Source organism: Panthera tigris, chromosome D3 (assembly GCF_018350195.1).
Source record: "Panthera tigris isolate Pti1 chromosome D3, P.tigris_Pti1_mat1.1, whole genome shotgun sequence".
Taxonomy (NCBI): domain Eukaryota; kingdom Metazoa; phylum Chordata; class Mammalia; order Carnivora; family Felidae; genus Panthera; species Panthera tigris.
In genome coordinates, this window is record NC_056671.1 from 43,038,370 (window position 1) to 43,061,027 (window position 22,658).

The following is a 22,658-nucleotide window of genomic DNA, read 5'->3' on the forward strand; positions in this document are numbered from 1 at the left end:
GCACCCCTGGTCAGATTTTAATTTGCTCAGATATAATTTACTTTTCACAAATGTGAAAAATAATTATCTATAGCACTGAAAATATAAAAAGATTTTGTTTTAAAAAGGATATTAAAGGTTTTTAAAAGCATAGATTTATTCTCAACATATTTTTAAAAAAATGCCAACCACAATGTTAGCTTGTAAAATATTGAACAATAACAAGTCCCCAAATAACCAGCCCTTTATGTTTTATAATCTGATGTCAGTTAACTTACAAGATAAGAGCATGCCTGATTTATAGTTTCTTTTCCAAACCTTTGATGTAGGTAAACATTCTAACTTTAACTTCTTGCCTTCAAGCAAAGTTATGTTCTACTTTTCATAACCCATTTGTAAAGATTTCCAGGATGTAGCAATCTGGTAGCAATTTTAGTAGTGCTTAAACTCAATGTCAGAGACACTGACATATTATGACCACACACCAGCTTAATGTATCAGAAAAGTAAAGGCCAAACACTTGGTAATGGCTAGGAATTGCAAATATAGATCTTGGGAGGAAATTACAAGCCTGTAGGACAGAGATATCAAATGAGTTTCAGCATCTGACACCAATATCAGGTGTTTGCTGCCTGAATTGTTGTGTCGAGGATTTAGAGGATGGGAGTTAGGGCTCTGGGAAGAAGAGTCTACTATGTTGTGATCTGAGAACAATGACTGCCCTGGGCCGGCAGGAGAGAGACTCATTTGCCAGGTCTATTCTAGGTTTGGGGTCTTACATGTGGCTTAAGGCAACTCGAGTCAGCATTGGGGTCCTCTAATATCTTTTGCCTGCTTTTCACCATGCATCTATCTACTTCATTCTCTCTCTGAAAACAGTACCTGCATCCCTTGGCCACCCCCATTATGTGCATGAGACAGGAGATGTTTCCCTTACAGTGCTTGAGTTTCCTGCCAGTAGCACAAAGAAGTAGCAGGAACTAAGTAGTGTTCATTTGCAAAGAACAGAAGTCTGTACTTAATTTAAGCAGAAAGAGATTTTAATTTTGGAAGTTCAGAGAAGGGACAGGAAGACTGGTGGAGCACGCTCAGGCAGGAGCTAAGGAAGGTGGGGGAGTCCAGGTCCTGACTTAGGGATGGTCTGCTTAGGAAGCAGGCACCATCAACATTAGACTCTTGCCTACTGCTACTGGACTCTCCTTCCCCTAGACATCTATCCTCTGCCACTGGAGTCTCAGCACCACAGCCACCATGAATAATTGCTGAGTCACCTTTGCGTCACTCAAAATTTCAAATTAGAAGCTGAAGCCTGTGAATAGTAGTACTTGGATCACAGGGCTACACTCCAGCTATTGGTAGAGGATTGGTTCTCAGAGAAAAAGAACTTGAGTTAAACAATAACATCAAGAGGCGCCTGGATGGCTCAGTCAGTTAAGCATCCTCTTCTTTTTTTTTAAATGTTTATTCATTTTTGAGAGACCGAAAGAGACACAGTGTGAGTGGGGGAGGGGCAGAGAGAGAGACATACAGAATCCAAACCGGCTCCAGGCTCTGAGCCGTCAGCACAGAGTCCAACGCAGGGCTCTAACCCACAAACCTAGAGATCATGACCTGAGCCAAAGTTGGACACAACTGACGGAGCCACCCAAACGCCCCTAAGCATCCTACTCTTGATTTCAGCTCAGGTCATGATCTCATGGTTCCTGGGTTTGAGTCCCATTTAGGGCTCTGTGCTGACAGTGCAGAGCCTGCTTGGGATTCTCTCACTCCCTCTCTCTCTGCTCTTCAAAATAAGTAAACTTAAAAAAACAAAATACCCTTAAAAGGTTTCCACCTCATGCTACATTCTGCTAGGCAGAGGGCATGTGAGAAGATGTCATGCACCATCCAATTTAGAAAGTGTTGTCACAGAACCAAGTTGAGAGTGTGAAAGTTTAAAGTATAGGTAAAGGTACCCAGGAGTAGGTAGAGTGGGTACCAGGAGGAGCTAGAGCAGAAATTAGGGGTTTTTTTGCTAGATGCAACAGGCCTGGGACCAACCTGCAGGAGCACTAGAAAGAATGTAAATTTGAGAAACAAACCCCAAAGTAGATTCCGATCCAAAGACTAAACTTCCAAAAAATAGTCCTGGAGCTGGGGAGGCACAAGGTGTAATTCTAATATTTTAGACCAGGTAGCCAAAAAGTTTAGAAGCTGGAAAGAACAAAACAGAGCAACAAGATGAGCTAGATTTGCTGAAGCTTATAGAAGATTGGCATTTGTTACATCTATTCATTGTAGGATGTATCTGTACACATCCAATGAATTAGTTCTCTTAGACCTTGCCCAATTAAGGGGAAGTAAAAAGTATAATACACAAGCACCAGTCCTTGAGGCAATGAAGGCATCAGGAGAAATTGATGGGTTACTGCACTTCTCCCCAAGCTTGGCACAACGAGCCTAGCATTCAATGATGAATACTTTCCATCTGCCTGATTTCCAGATCTTTGTTTAGAGGGATCCTCATATTCTTCCTTATTGGGCTTAGCGCCAGTTTTTGCCAGGCTAAACTGGTGTAGATAACTTCAGACATCGAGTGGACATGAGGAGATCCAGGCTTTGAGTGGTTAGCACAAGTCTAGTAGAAGGCATTTTGAGGGGGCATTGTAGTGGGATGGTTAGAGAACACAGAGGAGTGCATGCACCCTGTGTAGGGCTGCAGGCTTTCTCGTTATCAGGAAAAGAAAATCATCACAGCCTGTGACAGGAGCAGCCGCAGGTAGATTTATCCTAAACACAAACATTTTCTGGCAAAATCACATGTCCCAGGGTGAGATCGAATGTGCCCCAGCTAAACCTTGAATCTTTTAAACTTTCAGTCAGAACATTCAGTAAGCATTAATTAACTTGAATAAATGATACATTTCACTTCTGTAGGGACTCAACATATGTCATTTCTTTTGTTTCAAGCATTCCCCTAACCTCCTCAACCAGCAGACTCTCCCAGGGATTCCAAAACCCTTATCACTCCTTAACACATACATACCAGACCTCTGTGCTGTGTGGGAGCGACAAAGGGTGCATGTCATTTGTGTGTATCTTGAATGAACAGATTTGCACTTAAAAGCAATTTCTATTGTACCAAACTCATCAAGACTTTAGAGATTCTCTTTCTTACTTCTGTTGGTGGTAGTTGTGGTGGTTTTTGGTTGGCATTTTGTTGTTGGTTTTGGTTTGTTGTTTTTTTAAATATTCTTGGAAATAAGTGAGTCATTGAGTCTAAGTAAGATTGAAGTCTCCAGGTTATTTACAGACTAAAACTGGATAATGTAGATTAACATTCCAAAAGAGAAAACAGGGAATGAGGTAACAAAAAGAATCAAAATGAGGGTGAATAGAAGGAGACTCATTGATAAGTTAATATAACACCTAGGGGATTTTGACATCCTTTCCCACCTTTAAAACTCCTTACAGAGCATCTTCAAAGCCACCTCATCCCTTATACTGGGGAAAACTAGGATTTCAGAGTTCAGTTTTTGAGGCTGAACGTTTAGGACAACAAAAATATTATCTGTATTTAATCTAGAAGTTTAGAAAAGTAACAGCTCAAAAATTTATTTTCTAGTTAAAAAAAAGCTGAATATAAATCTACATGAAAACGTTTAAACTCAAATACAGTGAAGAACAAATGAAGTGTTAGTAGCTAAATCAAATAAAGTACCATCCCATATTATGTGTACCTTTTTGTTAATGTGAATGCCTATCCCTACCTTTGGCTCACTTAGCAAGCTGAAGAAAAAAGATTTTCAAACCTTTATGTGCATTTCCTAAGTTACTAGAATACCAGAATACTGACACATATGATTGTACCATTTCGCATTTGTCAAAGATGATTCTGAATTTTGCTGAAAACCACAAAGGAAACCAACAGACCCACATTACTGTTCTGATATCCCCACCAAAGAGGAAACACAGAGAGGAAGTTAATCTACAAGTCTGATAGGGCATATGTGATTTTAGCAGAAGAGCCTCAAGATTCAGCCTATTCCAACACTGACTAACTCTTATCTTTATTCCCAACTCCTTCTGGATCCTTTCCCTTTTTCAGCGACTGGCTACAAGGCATACAAGAAAGGTGCTTGTATTTGAAGAATTCTAGTTCCACTATGCTCCACTTTCAGGGTCGCAGCCTCAGTTTCCACAGTTGTCAAACAGGATACTAATACCTATACCTCACTGGGAAGTTGCCGGGATCATATAAAAATACGTTGTCCCTAGATAAGCCAAGGTCACAATTCCTGGGAGAATCGCCAAAAGAACTCGGCTTCGGTTCCCCCTCCCGGCAAGGCTGGTTCGACCAACAGTCAACAGGAAGCTCCAGGGGTTGGGACAGGATCCCTGGCTCGGAAGGAGGCCAGACGCGAGCGTTTTTGGACGGCGATCAAGAGGAGGGTGATGAGAGCGTTAGAAACGCGCCCCCCCCCCACCCCCGGCTCACGCGGATGGGCTGAGATTTTACTATCAGTGACAAAAGAGTGCGGAAGCACGGTACTAAAAAGCAAACAGTCAACCACAATAACTCAACCCTGCCCTCCCCACAAAAACAAAGCCCCAAAGCCCTCGGCAGGACTAGAACGGGGCGAAGGGAACCGAGAAGGGCTGAGGAGGCGGAAGCTGTGCCCCTCACTCCAGCTCCCGGGGCAGGGGAGTGCGCGGCCGAAGGGTCCGCGGAAGGGGAGGGGGCGCTGTGGGTCCGCTCTTCGCGTGCAAGAAGCGCCTCCTCCTCACGCCCCCTCAGCTGTGCCTCCTCGGGAATCCTCCCCGGACCCCGCCGCCATGTTGGGTCCGGAGGAGTGACTTGGACTAGCAGCCGACGGGGACTGCGGAGGGACGGCCCCGCATCCCGCGGAGCGCGCCGCGGCGCCGGAAGGCGGGGGGGCGCTCCAACTCGGGCGGGCGCGGCGCGAGATCCGGTGAGCAGGACGGCCGCGCGCGCAGGTAGCCGCAGCCCCCCGCCCTCGCCCCCGGCTCCGCCCCCGCCGAGGAGGGGCGGAGCCGGGGGCGAGGGCGGGCGCCGAGCTGAGTGGAGGTGGAGAGTGAGGCCGAGGGGTGGGGGAGCCCGGGAATTCCCTCCTCCTGAAGTAACGAGTGCGGGGCGGCTGTGCCGTCGTCGCTGCAGCGGGGCTCCTGGGACGCGGAGGTGGAGGAGGGAGAGGGCCCCGCGGGCCTCGCCTCCGCCCGCCGCCCCCTCCCCGCCACCCCGAGCTGCGGCAGCAGCGACTCATGCGAGCGCGGCTGGACGGCAGGTAAGGACCCGGCGGGGCCCCGCGGGCGGAGGCGGCCGACCCCGGCCCGGGCAGCGCTAGGCCCCGGCGCCCGCCAGCGCCCGAAGGCGCCCGCGCTCCCCGCCCCCGCAGGCTCCGAGTTGGGAAGTTGAGGAGAAACTTCTCCCCTCCCCCGGCTCACCCGGAGGGCGTGTCTCCTTCCCGGCGCTACCTGCCTGCCCCCTGACTCGGTCTCCTCCCCGTCCAGTCCTTCCCGGTCCCGCCCAAGTCCGACTTAAGGTCCTTGGGGCAGTAGGGAACCTCCCACTCCTGCCTGGGGGCTAGGTTAATTTTGGCTCTCCCTGCCGGAGTGAGGGAAGAGGGCAGCGGCCCCTTTCGGTCCCAGAGCTTGAGGGTCTACATGTGGCTGACGCCGGGTGGCAACTGTGCCGGGAGAGCGGACGTGGGGGGTGGGGGTGGGGGCGAGTGGGTGAGCCTCTCGCTTTACTTGGTTTGATTGAAAACCGCAACATGTTAAAGTTTTCCTTTGTTTTGGGTTGGGGGTTGGGAAGTATGCCATTCAGCATCCACTTTTACAGTATTGTGGCCCTCCGTCTCCCATTTGGTTCGGTTCTCTGTCCACATGTTACAGAAAATTTTGTTTTAAAGTGTGTTTTTCTTGGTAATTGCTTCCAGCTTTTGCTTCATTGGGCATGGGGCAGCGTTGTTTTAAGAAGCTCTTCGAAAACCAACTCCGATGTAGGGACTTCTTTAATTTTTGTTTTGCAGTGAGTGGAAAATCAAGTCCGATGTAGGGATTGCTTTAATTTGTGGTTTGTGGGGAGTAGAAAATCGAGTCCTGTGGAGGGACTGCTTTGATTTTTGTGTTGTAGTGAGTGGGACACGACGTAGTTCCGATTTGGTTCATTTATTTTCTGCGTAATTAATACGCATGGCATAACATACGGTCTAACAATTTGTAAATTATTAAAATAAAGATGAGAAGTCTAATGCAATCACAACTTTATGTTCATGCATTGGTGTGTTTCATGGTGTGCTTTCACATACATGGCTTCACATGTACATGCATATGATTGTAGTATATGTGTGTCCTTGTAACTGTAGGATTACAGTGCTAAAAATATCTCGATAATTCTGTATATATCTAAACCATCCTGTAAAAATTCTAAAGTTAAATTACACGTAAGGAAAATATTACTAAGTGTGTACATGTGACTGTAGGCACTTACTGGCATAGCACCTGGTAAATCTGTCTTAACTAGGGCAGTGGCACACAGTGGACAAAAAACATTTTGAATGGGCAGTTAATGAAGGAGCATCTTGTAATAGAATGAGGACCTTTTGTGTATCCATATAGGATTTTCATATATTCTGTAAGAAAGTCGTATTTCACTAAGCCATACATATGTTTTGTTTTACTAATATGTGAGACCCCTGTGGTAGTTGACTTAAGGAAGTTTAGTTATTTTAAATTTTGGACATTACCTAAACCTCTGTGGAGATTTTGAATGCTGGTTGACAATTCATAGGGTCCTGAATTTGAAAAACAAAACAATTACCTTTGATCTGGATCTGAATACAAGACAGTTCAGATCCATGTTTTCAGAATAAAAGATAAAAGGACTCTTAAAATGTGTACTCTGCTGTAACTACCATCATGTTAAGCTACTATAATAGCTTTAATTTTGCAGTATGTTTTTGCTGACTTCATAAACCACAAAACTGACTCCTTTCTATTCAACCGAAAGTGAAATTACGGCTTTGACCTGTCTTCCTGGGATAGGTGGAATTTGTCTTACGGCTGAAGTATAATATTAATACATGGCTTCAGGTTTGTTTTTTTTTTTTAAATTCAGGAAATTCGCAAGCTGAAAATCAACATCCACGCAAATAAATCTCCTTCATGATATGTAATGCTAAAAGAACAAATATTCTAAAAGGATAGCGGTGGTCCAGTATAACTGAAATATTACCGACCCATGGTGTACGATTTGTTTATACAAAGTCCACATTTGCATCCTTTTAGGCAGTAAATAATTTGTTAATGTGAGTAATTTTACTTTATAAGCACATTTAACTCTCAATGTTCACTGTAGGCATCATTTATTAGTTCCTATTAGCATTATATTAAAAAGAGATACAAACTTCCAGTTACAAAATAAGTCATGGGAATGTAAGGTACAGCATAGAGAATATCGTCAGTAATATTGTAATAATTTTGTGTGATGACAAATAGTAACAACTTATGGAGGGGGGATTGTTTCATAATGTATAAAAATATCAAATCACTATTATGTACAATTGAAACTAGTAAGGATACTGTATTATCAGTTATACTTCAATTTAAAAAAAGCCTACTGCCAAAAAATTTGAAAGCAGTTATACTAAGCTTTGCTGCCTGGGAATGCAAACTTGGGAAATAAAACTATATTTAAAAAAAAACCAAAAAACCCTGAAAGGAAATGATTTCTATAAACGTAAAGAGAAGAGGGAGAATGTTGTGATTGGGACCCAGCTTCTGAAGTGGTGACAAAGTTTTAACCTTGCGGTGGTTGCAAGGGTGTTGGCCTTAGTCATTCACTTAGTTATTCACTAAGCGATACATTTCTTCTGTGCTTTTCTGTATCTGTTTTAGTTTACATAATTTTTTTTTTTTTTTTTTAAGAAGCCTGTGTGTTATGTACTATACAAGGTGCTTGGGTAAAGAACTTAACTGACTTTAGAACATCTCCTGGGCTGCCCTTTGCAAACAAGATTAGCTTATTAAATCATAATTGTCATATTCCACCTAGTGTATGTAACTACTTGACATATAAATAACTATTAATTATGTTAATATTTTGAGGGAAGAAACCAGATTTTACTAATTTTAAATCCTCTTTAGCTTATATACGTGGTAAACAGTAGGTACTCAAATGTTTATTAAACTAATGGATACTATTGTTATCAAATATATAATGTAACTTATTTGTCATAAAGTTTTGTAAATGACAAAACTGTCACATCAAAGTAATGTCTTGACTTTTAATCATTTTCTGTTTTCTGTAATAGTAATTCCTTAGATCAGCAATTTATCCCTTAGTTTTGATATTCTTAAGGATGTAATGAAATTCTCAGCATAAACTAAGTTTTCGTTTACTTAAGCTTTATGAAGATGTGCCATATGGCACCTAACAGAAGAGTATAGTTTTTTTCCTTTTTTTTTCAGAATAGTATGTTTTGCAAGAAAGCAAGTGACAGTATGGTGTTTGAGTTTCAGAAATGCTCAGAATGATTATATTATGCTACTTGCTTTATGTAATGGCTTGCTGTTTTAGTTGTTGATTTTGTTGCTTTGTGGTTTGCATTGTTATAATGTAGAATTAAAGAAGAGATCACATCTGCATCAGTTTCATATATCACAGGAACTTTCAGTCATGCTGTAAAGGTGATGTTTGTGGCGCTGGCTTTGTTATATGAATATTTACAGGAAGTTTTAGTTAAGATCTTCCATTGTTCAGAGCTCTACATGGCTTAGGTCACCTTCAGTTCACACACATTTAAACAGATCTCTAATACAAATCCAGAGTTCTTCAGGGAAGTACAACAGCTTTTCTTTAAAGGAAATAACCTGCTCCTATTAAAGTATCTTGGTAGCTTATTGGTAGTGTGTACAGCAGTTTGTGTGTGGCTATGGTAGGGTATGTATTACCGCTTTTCTTCCTCTCAGCTGCTCCAGCGCCACAATTAGGCTGAGTATTGCTCAGCTGCAGCTGCTGGGTGATTATGAACCATCCAGCTCCTGTCTAAACTCAGAGGCAGATTTAGCAAAAGGAGCTATAGTAACAGCAGAGGGTGAAAAAGAAGAGCCGGTGCTGCTGCCAGTATCATTTTAACATGTCTCTTTGCCAAGGAATCGTTGGCTGCGGCAGCACTACTGTTGTCTTGGAACTAGCAGACTTGATGGCAACATATCCTGGTCTGGATTGAGTTCACCTGATGTTACTCTTGTTACTCTTTAAAATCTTGAAGCTCGCTCCAGGAAAGAGAGAATCCTGTAATTTCGAAGTACAGGATAATACTGATGGACTGAATTACAAGCCTTAGTGCCCAGGATAGCAGTGCTCCTCAGTTTCCCTTGTTTGAGTGTATATATGTGACTGCAGGTTCCCTGGAGTTTGTAACATATACTCCATGCTACTTTAAACCGTGTCAGTTAGAAGTGCTGCTGCTATTACTGTTTGGGTGTTGGCAGGAGAGTTTCTATGCACGTTCTTTGGACATCCTGCTTTCTCCCAGGAAGTGGAAGACCTTCAAGAGGGATTATTTCTACAACTAGTTGCACATGGTATATCCCCTGTGTCTGGCTGAATTTTGCAAGACCCTAGCTACTTTATTCTGTTGTTCTTTCCTTATTCCTGGGGTATAAAAAGATGGACCTCAACAAACGCAGGTATGTTATCAGCTATATATGGCAAACCCCAGACTGGAAGATGCCATAGGCAAATTTTGCTTCTTCTGAAATGTTGCTCATTTTATAAACATGCTAAGCAGAGAGCAGCAGCATCTTGTCCTCTCTTTTACCATGACTGTCAGAAAAATTACAGAGACAGTTTCTTTTGCTAATTCTAATTCTGGCTTTGGAACTTGGTGGTTGGGGGTTAGCTAATTTGGGATGGGTAATAGGGAGCATTGGGAGAATCAGCACTCAAAATTGTATCACCAGAAGGAAGGAAGAGTTAACCGAAGACTGTACTCTTGAAAGTGAACAAGTACACATTGTCGTTGTGGCATGTACTTAGCAAAACACTAGTGTACTGGCTCCTGTCTTTGTGCTCCCACAAAACTCCAATATGAAAGCACATTCTCCTTACATTATAATTACTTCTTTCCATGACTATGATATATTTGACCTCATGCTAACAATGGCAAGGAACTGGTTTATATGAATCTTTGAAAACAGTTTCTAGTAGGATAAATGCTTAATAAATTTTGAATTGTATGCAGAGATGTGGTTCTGTGTATATTTATGACTTTACACACATTTTTAAGATCTACCTCTACTAAAATTTTATAAAACTTAGTGTTTTTTCATATGCTAATATTAAAACAAATGCTTTACATTTTTTCACTCAAAGTTTTGTTTTAGAAAATGATTTTATAACACAGTTTATAAATACTTTGACATGTGAATTTAAAGGTCAATTTGATATTTCTGATAAACTGGAGACTCTCTAGTTGAAGTTAAGCGAGTCTTTAATATGGTTTATTCTAAAGAAATGTTTTTTACTGTATTAATGAGTATAAAAAGCCCAAGCTATCCACCAAAAAGAAAAGAAAAGCCTAGATTTTTCTAAAATGCATTTGACGTCGTATCATGTTACTAGAGACAGTATTATAATCATTCACGTACATATCTTCCAAGGACAAAAAGAAAAAATCTCCTGATTTTCTTGATGTAATGCATGTGAAAGAATGCAGTTTATAGGATTTGTCTGCTGCTATTGGGGGTGTGGGTGAAGACAGGAAGTACTGAGAGGAAAGGACTGACCACTAACACTGAAAGATTGTTGTGGTTTCAGTCTATGTTCCTACCAGTATTAAACTCTAGATTTTCTTTAATTATAGAGGCTAGTCACTTCTCTGATTTTTTAATATAGTTTACCGTTTCTTAGCATTAAGTAGAAATGGGAGTGGAGAAAGTTGGTGTCTTTTGCTACATAATTTAACAGTTGTCCTGTGCCAAGTTTATTTATTTCTTGCATTTGTTCTCAGGCAATTAGTATTTTACAGATAAGGGCATTTTAAAAATAAAAACTGTCACGGGGCTCCTGTGTGGTTCAGTTGGATAAGTGTCCAACTCTTGATTTCGGCTCAGGCCATGATCTCACAGTTCGTGAGCTTGAGCCCCACATCGGGCCCTGTGCTGACCATGTATAGCCTGCTTGAGATTCTCTCTCCTTCTCTGCCTCTCCCCTGCTTGCGCATGCATGTTCTCTGTTTCTCTCAATAAATAAATTAAACATGAAAATAAATAATAACTGTCAGGTATATGAAAAGGAGCAAAGAAGGCAACATGGTGTAGTAAGGAAAGGACTAAAAGGTAGAAGGCCATTTGGATTTTAATGCCACTTTTGATAATAAAGAGCTATTTGACCTTGGTCAGTTCAGTAAATTCCTTGCACCTCAGCTTCACCATCTGAAATAAGAGACAGTGGCCAGATGGTTTCTAATATTCTTTCAGCCTTATATAAATGTGTGGCTCTGTTACAGTTGAAGTTTTCCTATTGATAACATTTTAAGGAAATGTTTCAGAATCTAGAATTTGAAATAAAATTAGATAGCAGGTAAATAAAGGTTATAGTAAAAAACTGACCCATAGACTTGGCACTGGACTTTTCTCTAGGAAATGTTGTATTGTCTCATCAAGTGGCCATTTATTAAACCTGTGGTATAACAAATACTGTGCTGGTTTTGGTGGTATAGAAATGATTGCAGTGTGACTACTGCCTTTTAGGAATTCACAGTTGGATGGGACTGGCTATGATTATGAGACTGTTGTAAATTTTGTAGATTGGTAGTTCTTTTTAATGTGATAATCCAGTTTAACACTTCTCTGGTTTTTGATAATATTAGTGTGTGATACATCTGAAACTTTAATGGATCCATATGCAATGGATACTTTTAGCTTCAAGTAAACTGATTTAATTCTCTAGGCCAGAAGACTTGATTTGATTTTGTAGACAGTTTATTACAGATATGTGTGACAGATGCAGGTTCCACAACATTTATATAGAAGTTTTACTGTAAGAAGTCAGGTTTGAAAATAAGTCCTTTAAGCAACACTTCCGACTTATTTTGCAGTAAAATTAGAAAGATAAGAACTTTTATTCATTGAAGCACATAGATGTGATGTCAGTTAACAGATAATCATGACTATGATCACTATGATCATGACCACTAACATTAAAACATTTATTTTTTTTTAATTGACAAAAACATAGAGTAATTGTTCTGGATGTTTCCCTTTAACACGTTTAGTTACTAGTTAGAATAAAATAGATAAGCATGGGTGTTAGGGAATGGTTAGCTTTTTAAGGTTTGCAACAAAGATCTTATAAAAAGGGGGAGGGAAGCCACCAAAATTATAAGTAGATTGTTCCCAAAGTTTGTCAGTTAGGTCTTTGAAAATCAAAATCTTTTCTCAGGAAACATTCTTTCTTGGAAGGTTAGCCTTTTTGGTTAGATTTCTAGGCAGACCATTAAGAGTGTATAAACATTTAACAGATATAATAGTGTTTCATTGGTAAATGTATTCTGATTGATTTTCAGGTTTTGTTTGTTTTCTTAAATCTGAGCTCTTTGAACATATGAAATACTTGGCTTACTGAATGTTCTGATTATACAGGGAATGAACTCATTGTCTTGTGAGTTACCCTCCCTCCACACCTTCCCAGCCCTTCACCATTTAAAAATCACTGTTACGAGTTTCGAATTGGGATGCCAAGACCCTTTCAGTGAAGCCTTGCTCTTAAGCTGAATTTAAGTACAGGAATGTCTGTGCTTTCTCTCACCTGCTTGCTCTAGGCACTCTAAGCCTGCCTAGTCTATCCCTATAGGACAGTGTGAAGAATGGGAAGGTTTCAAAAGATTGGAAATGAGAAACAAAAATGTGGAAACTAGAAAAGGGCTTGGGAAGACGAGGAGTGGATATAATGTGGAAGTTTATAATTTCCTCTTTTTTGCCCTTTTTTCTGTTTCCCGCCCATTTACTCCTCATAGGCAATGTGTAAGGAAGGAAGAAAGCCTGTATTATGGCAGATGCTATTCTACATATGTAGTTCATATGCATTGTCACAGTTAAATATTTGAAATGCCTTTTCAAAATACACAAACATTGTGGATTAGATGGGTATTTATTACATGTGAAGAAACTGAGGATCAGAAAGTATATGTGATTGGCTGAGGTCACAGGACTAGTGGTTACTAGAACTGAATTTATCTGACAATAAGCCTGTTTCCAATAAGACAGCTTCCTTAGGTATAAAGAGCCATTATGGAAGAAAGGGGAATTTATCTTTTTCCTTCTCCCTTAAACTGTGCATTTGTATTGGGGCTGAGAATTTTCAATCATGTATACTTTTCAATTGAAGTAGCTTTGTGGTACATATTTCATAATAGGAATCAAGGTCAGATATTATATGAGCTGGAAAAAAAGGGCTAATACACTAAACTATAGCAAGTGCTTTCCTTTTGTAGGTTTGGCTTTGTAATGGAAAACTGATACACTAATCCCAAAGCATTCTTTATCTTTTTATAACAAGATGTTCAACCCAGATTAACAAAGAGACAGTGTTTGGATGTTTTTCCAGTGAAGCTTTTTTTTTTTTTTTTAATCTAAATTTAATTCGTCAAAAGAACAAAGCCAGCAAAAGATGGGTATTACACTAAAGTGTAGCAAATGCTTTCCTTTTGTAAGTTTGGGTTTATAAGGGGTATATGGAGTACATGTGTATATAGTCAGTTTCTCTTTCCTTGTCTCTCCTCCTCCCCTAAGTTTATGCTCAAATATGAGTTCTGACTCAAAACTGGCTCAAACTTCTATTGTGCGACATTGCTTTTATTTCTACTAATTAAATCATTTATTCTTAGATGAGTTGGTAGAAATAGATGGAAGGTCTGCATTGTCTGAATGGTTCTCCATCACATTTCAGATATTCTGCAGAAAGAGAGTACACTGTCTAATTTTCCCTGTCAATAAGATGGCAGTTTTTACACCTTGGTACAGACTCAACAACCATTCAAAGCTTCACTTCCTTCTGAAGGAAACAGTGGGATTCTTCCATGCTGGCTTGTTCCTAGAAATGTTATTGTTATATGAATTCTTTACCTCTGGATCAAAAGTCTCATCTAACACTCCAAATGGAAATTCTGTTTGCTACTCATTTACCACAGTGTCTGATTCTATTGACAGATTTCCTTAACCACCTTAGAAGCCTTTTTTCTTTGGCTTCCTTTTATTTCTTCAGTTGTATGTAAGAATGTACCCTTTGTCCTCTTTAATAAGCTGGAGCATTGTTTTCTAATAGGAATGCTGGCTTGATTTTGTAGCATTATTATCCCACATAGAATATCTACAGTACAACTCCTTCACACATTACTGCAACAGTTCTATCATTGCCCGGGTTTATTAAGTCTACATAAGTGTGTTGGCAGATAAGTTTTAAACTGTAGTGCCAAGACTAAGTGATGGGAGTGAGTGGCTGCCGCTAGAATATAAGCTCCATGGAGGTAGGGAGGAATCTTTGTTTTGGTACAGAGGTTACCCCAAGCATCTGGAACCTTAGTAGGCACTTATTAAATGTTTTAAAATGTATGACAGTGTAACAGTCTGCCAACAATGTTTGTTTACCATGGGCATGGGAAAAAGAAATGTCAACAAATAGCTTCTCACTGGAAACTCATACAGTAACCGCAGATGCTTCTTACTCCGGACTCCTTGGAGTGGCAGGCCTAAAGCTAGACTAGTGGCATCAGTGCTCTGGACGAATTCAGATAAACATTGTACTGGAGTCCGATGGAGAAGCAAGTATGATTTGGCAGTGAGTGGTAAATGTTAAAGACCAATAAGAAAAATACATACAATAAAGGGATTCCTTTTTTTAATATTTTATATCTCTAACAACCATTCTTCTTAAAAACTCTGCACACATCAGTTCCTCCTACATTATGTTGATGTAAATGAGTCATATGCATGTATCTGGTTGTAAGTAGAGCTAAGAAAAATAGTCCTTGGCAGGGCTACCTTCTATTGACAACCTTAGAAGGGGAAAAGGAATTTTTGGTGGAAGGTAGTTGTCTCTGCCACAGCAGGGGAGAGAAAGTACCTATTAGTTAAAAAGATTACATATCTGTATGGAAATACACTATTTGGTTATAGAAACATGGTTAGAATATTTGAAAGGTGTGGACAAAGATGATCTTTTTTTGTTTTTAAGTTAGCTCTATGCCTAGCTAATACCCTCATGACCCCAAGATCAAGAGTTGCATGTCTACTGGCTGAGCCAGCCAGCTAGGTGCCCCAAGATGGTATCTTCTTAATTTAAGGCAACAATATTACAGATACAGACTGGTAATGATGGAAAAAGTCAAATATCCCAGCACCTCTGGAAGCTTGTTTTTTGTAAGCAGAGCATCTGGAAAAATGTAATTTCATGTTTTAGGTGGTAAAGGAAGATATAAAGATATTTGAACTTAATTAGGACCAATAGAAAAAAGTGATCTGCAAATTACAGAAAAAATTTTTTAGAGGTATAGGGACCATGTTGTCTTGGGTTTATATTAAAAAGTAACAGGGAAAGTAATTCTGGACTTTAAGATGTATGCCCTAGACTTTAGGAAACATATTTGACAACCAGTAAGAGTCTATGATTTCAGATTCTGATGGACAGTATACCACCTAAAGGAATGAAAAGTCTAAAAAAAATGCCCTAAGCTTTTTATATGAAAAGCTTGGGAAGCACTCTGATTTGGGGTGCGGGTGGGGGTCACAGGAGAATTGTGGATTGTGTCTGCATTTATGGAGTCCTTTTAGTGATTGAGAAAAGATAGTAATTAGCCATATCAGAGAATTTGGTGGGGATAGTGGCAGATGGGAATGATGATGGAGCTAACCCCCCCCCCCCCCCCCCCCCCCCCCCCCCCCGTCCCATCTCACCTTGTTACTCCCCATCCCCATAGCCATGGGTCTTAATTGTTTGTTTGTTTTTAATGACTAGAACTTGAGCACCTGGGTGGCTCAGTCAGTTAACTATCTGACTTTGATTCTGGTCATGAACTGAGTTTGAGCCCTGCATCAGGCTCCTCACTGGAGCTACCTTGCGGAGCTTTCTTGAGACTCTTTCTCCCCCTCTCCGTGCCCCTCCCCCTCAGATCAGAAGGAGGAACTCCTAATAGAACTCAAGTAGAAGAGGGGGTCAAGAACCTTTTAGGATATTGTTAGAGGATGAATAGGATTTTTAGAATGATTGATGCCTAGTAGAAAGAAAACTAATGACAACATAGATGATTCTTAGAAATAAATTCAAAGCTGCAAGTTAAAAGGGAAGCCACAGATCCAGGAAAGTTGAAATAATAGATAACAGGAAACATCTAGCATGTCTTCTTTTTATCTCCTGACTTCTGTAACAAGAAGATGCTCCTTAAGTTAGCAAAGCTAGAAAAGAGAGTAAGAAAGTAAGTAGATAATAGATGGTAAGAGGGCATCTAGCTTCAGTTGATTTCAAGTTTCTAGGTCCAGGAGAATTCTGTCTGAAGGTTCTGAAAGACATTTCTGATATTATCGGGGCCCCAGTTAATAGAGAAATCACAGAGACAGGGAGACATCTTGAAAAAGAAAAAAAAGAAAATTGACTAAATGATGCCTTAAATAAGGTGAATTTTCATAAATGCAGACACTGAAAGTTGCTTTTGATGCCTGTTTAAAATTCTGTAACAGTTTATTAACGTTACCATTTATAAATAATTGTAAGCTTATAAAGAAGAAGTGCTTTATTGAATTATTGAGCCATCTTTGAGTTTGGGTAAATAAATGTATCTAGGTCATCTGTTAGTGGTACTTTACTGTGGGTGAGTGGGTGGACCTGATGAGCTTACTTTCTAGCAGTAAAGGTCAGTGATTCCTTTTCTACTGCCTTTTTTTGGGTCTGTTTTATGTTCCCTTTTCTGTAATTAAGTCTCTTTTTCTTTTCTCTCTCTCTCTCTCTCTCTCTCTTTCTTTCTTTCTTTCTTTCTTTTTTTTTTTTAGTAATTAAGTCTTCTAATGGCATAATTGGCATTGCTGTTTATCTTTTTGATGATATTCAGAGCCAGGGATAGTAACGGGTTCAAAGCTCCTGTTATGTATTTCCATATTTGTTGTTGCTGTTGTTAAGGCAGATTGAACTGGAATATATAAGTATGTTTGTTTATCTCACAGTATCTGCAAACCTTGTTTTATTTTTGTTAGTTATGTGTGTGAATGAAGATACCTTAAAATTATTGTAATTTGCTTTTTCAATTGAAAGTGACTGTGCATTTTTCCATGTGGTAAAGTGCTTGTTTATAACCTTTGACAATTTTGCTATTGGGTTCTTTTTCTTATAGATTTTTAGGTATTTTTATATTGTATGGATATTCTTTGTATCTATGTTGCAAACACTTTCTCCATATCTTTGCTTGTCTTTTCATCTAATATTTTTTCATTTTACCTTTAAAAAAGTATTAAAAATAACTTCCTTTTTATAACTTCTGGATTTTGTGTTTTAAGGATGCTTTCCACAGCTGATGATCATTTAAAAAATTCTGTCTGTAGGTTTTTGTCTTGTCCTAGATTGCAAGTAATTTAACTCTTTACTCTGGAACTCTGCAATTTATATATGTTGTGAGATAAGAATCCAATTCTCTCCCTCTTTTTTTTTCCCCCCTCAGGATGTAGCTCACCAGTGCTTTTTATTAAATCTATCCTTTTGCCATGGATTCAGAATGCTACCTTTAGAGCATTCACAAATTCATTTATTCAAAGGCCTGTTTCTGAGCTTTCCTTCTTTTCCAGATATTTGCTTGTTTATTCCTATGCTAGTACCACATAGCTTGATGATGAGGACCATGATAACAACAGCAAGAACAGCAGCTAGTTCAGTATTCGTTCAGTTGAGTATTGCCTGTGTTCCAGTCAAAATGATAAATATTTTATCATATTTTAACTAATTCATTTCTCACAAAACTCTATTTTTCTTTTAAAAATCTGGCTTAAATATTCTGACATGTAGCCATTTTATTTAATGAAATAATTTTCTTTCTTTTTGTTAAATATGGAATACTTCACAAATTTGTATTTCATCCTTATCTGGGGGCTTTGCTAATCTTTGTATCTTTCCAATTTTAGTATATGTACTGCCAAAGTGAACACTGAGTTAGTATTCTTAATATCCGTATTTTTACAGATGAAGATGTAGGCTGTGAGAAATTACATTTATTCACATACAAGCTAGGACTGTAATCAGCTCTCTAACTCCATAGCCTGTGCTGTTAACCATGAGGTTGGAATTTACTAGTAATTCTAAAAGTTTCTCAGCTAGTTTTATGCGTATACTTGTCCGTATGAGCTTCATTGTGATTTTGATTTAGATAATGTTAATGATTTAGGTTTATTTAGGAAGAATGGACATCTTTTAATTATGACTCTTACCATCTAAAAAGTTATATGATTCTGGGGTGTCTGGGTGACTTAAGTGTCTCACTCTTGATTTCATCTTAGGTCTTAATCTCAGGGTGGTGGATTCAAGCCCAGTATTGAGCCCCATACTTAAAAAAAAAAAAAAAAAAAAAAGTTATAGGTTTCCACTTAATGAGGTTCTTTATAGTCCAGGAGTTTTATTTTTGTAATATAGACTCAAAATGCTTTTCGATAAACTTACTTGTAGATGTTATTTTGTGTGTGGTTTGAAAAAAAACCTTGTTGGGGCATCTGGGTGGCTCAGTTGGTTCAGCATCTGACTTCGTCTCAGGTCATGATCTCCCAGTCCATGAGTTCGAGCCCTGCATCAGCCTCTGTGCTGACAGCTCAGAGCCTGGAGCCTGCTTCAGATTCTGTTTCCCTCTCTCTCAGCCCTTCCCTGCTCATGCTCTGTCTCTCTCTCAAAAATAAGTAAACATTAAAAAACCCAAAACACCTTGTTATTGGGAAATAATTTCAAAGTTACAGAAGAGTTGCTAGAACAGTACAAAGAACATCTAGGTCTCCCTCACCCAGATTTACCAATTGTTAACCTTTTGTTATGTTTGATTTTATTATTCCCACTCTGTGTATATGCCTGTGGGTATTCCCACTCTCCCTACTCCCCTATTTGAAAGTTAGTTGGAAAGATCATGTCTTATTACCCTTAAGTACTTCAGTGTGTATTTTCTAAAAACAGGGACATTTTCTTATGTAACCACAGTACAATTATTAAATTCAGAAACTTTAACATCACTATTAAACAGTTATCTAACACACAGTTGTAGGTTGAGTTGTGTTCTCCCAAAAGATAGTTTTAAGTCCTAACCCCCAGTACCTGTGAATGTGACCTTATCTGGAAATAGGGTAGTTGTAGATATAATCAAGTTAAAATGAATTCATACCAAATTAGGATGGGCCCTAATCCAATATGACCAGTGTCCTTATAAGAAGAGGAAAATGCTATGTGACAACAGAAGCAGAGGTTGGAATGGTCCAGCCACAAGTCAAGGAACCTCAAGAATTGCCAGCAATAATCAGAAGCTAGGAGGAGGCAAGAAAAGATTCTGTCCAGAGTTTCAAAGGGAACATGGCCCTGCTAGTCCCTTGATGTATAGATAGATATAGATATAGATATAGACATAGACATAGACATAGATACAGACATAGATATAGACATAGGTATTTTTTTACAGAAGCCCTAAGAAACTAAACACAGTAGTCCATAATGGATAGTTTCCTAGTTGTCCTCGTAATTTCCTTATAACAAAAATCCAGAATCTAATCCCCGGCATTTAGTTGTCCTATCTTTTAGTCTTCTTTAATTTGCACGGTTCTTCAGCCTTGTCTTTCAGATGTTCGTATTTTTGAAGTCAGGCTACATGTTTTGTACAGTGTACCTTAGGATTTGTCAGATGTTTCTCATGATTAGATTCAGATGATGAATTTAGGGCAGGAATGCTATATAAAAGGGATTGTGGCCTTCCTAGTATAGCCCATCAAGAAGCACTCTATGTTAGTCTGCCCCAGTATTGGCAGTATTAACCACTTAGGTAGGTGATATCTGTCAGGCTTCTTCACCATGAAGTTAGCATTTTTCTCTTTTAAATTAATAAGTAATGGGGGCGCCTGAGTGGCTCAGTCAGTTGAGCATCTGACTTCGGCTCAGGTCATGATCTCACAGATCGTGAGTTCAAGCGTTGTGTCGGGCTCTATGCTGACAGCTCAGAGCCTGGAGCCTGCTTCAGATTCTGTGTCTCCCTCTCTCTGCCTCTTCCCTGCTCATGCTGTCTCTGTCTCTCAAAAATGAATAAACATTAAAAAAATAAAAAATAAAAAAAAAGAATTCCCAAACTCAAATAAAGTACAACAGTACTGTAAACATTAAAAAAATGTTTAAAAAATTAATAAATAATATGTGGGGAAATAGTTTTAGCTCAATCATCAGTGAGTTTTGCCTGAATTGATTACTGCAGCATTGGTTGCAAAATAATACTTTCCTAATTCTATGATTCCTTCTACATGTGTTAGTTGAGATTCTGAAAGAGAAAACCTTTCCTTCCTCATTTGTTTATTATTAGAATGATTTATATATTTTTTTAGTCAAAAGGTTATTAGTATCCTTATTTATTTTGATGCTCAAATTTATTCTATTTTTGGCCAGCAAGATCTTCAAGATGGCTCCTATGTACTTTTGATATATTCCCATGATTTTTTGAGTACTACTTTATTTTTTTTAGTGTGAGATGTCCTAGGTTCATCTTGAACTTACCTTGCTGTAGCCAGTTATCCAAGGAGCATCGACTCCTTTTTTTTTTAAATTTTTTAAATGTTTTATTTTTTATATTTGAGAGAGAGAGAGAGAGAGACAGAGCGCGAGCAGGGGAGGGGCAGAGAGATGGAGACAGAATCTGAAGCAGGCTCCAGGCTCCGAGCTGTCAGCACAGAGCCTGACACGGGGCTCGAACTCACAGACTGTGAGATCATGACCTGAGCTGAAGTCGGACACTTAACCAACTGAGCCACCCAGGCATGCCTCTTCACGTTTTTTTTTTTTTAATAATTTTTTTTAATGTTTTATTTATTTTTGAGAGAGAGAGAGAGAGAGAGCATGAACAGGGGAGGGTCAGAGAAAGAGGGAGGCACAGAATCTGAAACAGGCTCCAGGCTCTGAGCTGTCAGCACAGAGCCCGACGCGGGGCTCGAACCCACAGGCCGCGAGATCATGACCTGAGCCGAAGTCGGACGCTTAACCGACTGAACCACCCAGGCGCCCCACACATTTTTTAATACAATTAATTAATGGTATGAATAGACATGCTAGTAAAAAACTATTCTTACATTCTGACAATAAACTGCATCTTTTTTTTTTAGTAGAGAAGCATAAACGGTGGTTATGAGTACTGTCCAGTATAGTAATGAAAAGAAAAAGAAAAAAAAAAACACGCGCTAAAGGAAAACTGTTTCCTCTGTACAGTACCCTGAGAATACTCTGGTCAACAGATGTGTGGGGATTTTCCCACACCAGTTAAGTTTTCAACACCAGCTGGGCGTTCTTCAGTTCAATTCTCACACTGTTTACCTGGAGTTAGCTTTAGGTCCTAAAGATTAAGGGCTAAGTGTTTTAAGACTGTTCTCCCAGTCCTAACGTCGGGTGCCAGTTGCAAATAGTAGACCCTCACATTACCCACAGTTTCTGTCCAACTGGGACAGTTTTGGAAGTTCTGGTAACTTCCCCCTCAGTTTGGTAATTTGCTAGAATGGCTAATAAAATTTAGGAAAATAGTTCACTTGCTAGATTAATGGTTTATTATAAAAGAGTACAACTCAGGGATCCGCCAGGTGAAGAGGTACATAAGGCAAAGTATGTGGAAAAGGGCATGGACTTCCAGGTAAGCCACCCTCCTGGCACCTCTACCCATGTTCACCAACGTGGAAGGTCTCTGAAGCTTTCTTTCTTTTTTTTTTTTTTTAACTGTTTATTTTTTGAGAGACAGACAAAGTGCAAGTGGGGGAGGGGCAGAGAGAGAGGGAGACACAGAATCTAAAGCAGGCTCCAGGCTCTGAGTTGTCAGCACAGGATCTGACACAGGGCTTGAACTCATGAGCCACGAGTTCATGACCTGAGCTGAAGTCAGACTTAACCAACTGAGCCACCCAGGCACCCCTAAACCCTTTCAGTTAGGATTTTTATGGAGCCTTATTTGCATAGGCATAAATGGTTAAATCACTGACCTTTGGTTATTAGCTCAACGTCCAGCTTCTTTTCCCTTCCCTTAGGTGGGAGTGTGTGGTGGGCTTGAAAGTCCACTCATGGTTGGCCCCTCTACCCTCAGGGGCTTTCCAAAAATTACTACATTACTGTAAACTCAGGTGTGGTTGAAAGGGGCCTCTAATGAATAACAAAAGGTGTTCCTTTCTCCTTTATTGCTCTTACCAGTTAGGAAATTCTGAGGGTCTTCAGGAGTTCTGTGCTAGAGCTCCTTGGCCCTAGCATTCTTCTGGCACCTATTACTCTGTTAGGAGTGGTTGGGAAGGAGGTATTTGATAACTCAGAATGTCTGTTGAAACAATACTAAAACCAAGAAAATTGAAATGTCTAAAAGACAAATGGCCAGAACTTCTCTCTTTGATGAATCTTTATATCAAAAGTTAGAAAAACTGAAAGACAAATTAGATAT

General features: G+C 39.5%; 1 protein-coding gene and 1 non-coding gene across 3 annotated transcripts in view; one reads left to right on the forward strand and one right to left on the reverse strand.

Annotated features, from left to right (window-relative positions):
• The window catches only part of YES1 (YES proto-oncogene 1, Src family tyrosine kinase), an 86,855-nt gene that overhangs the window by 14,598 nt on the left and 49,599 nt on the right, over positions 1 to 22,658 (forward strand). Inside the window, exon 1 of one of the 2 annotated variants that reach the window (XM_042962299.1) lies at positions 5,209 to 5,264. The exons of the other annotated variant lie outside the window; for it this stretch is intronic. The gene's annotated coding sequence lies outside the window, so the exon portion shown is untranslated. Of the gene's footprint in view, positions 1 to 5,208; positions 5,265 to 22,658 lie in introns of those variants that run through there. 2 annotated transcript variants of the gene reach the window in all.
• On the reverse strand, positions 18,068 to 18,171 carry LOC122232898. The gene has a single exon (XR_006210290.1). It is a non-coding gene; the product is annotated as a U6 spliceosomal RNA (small nuclear RNA).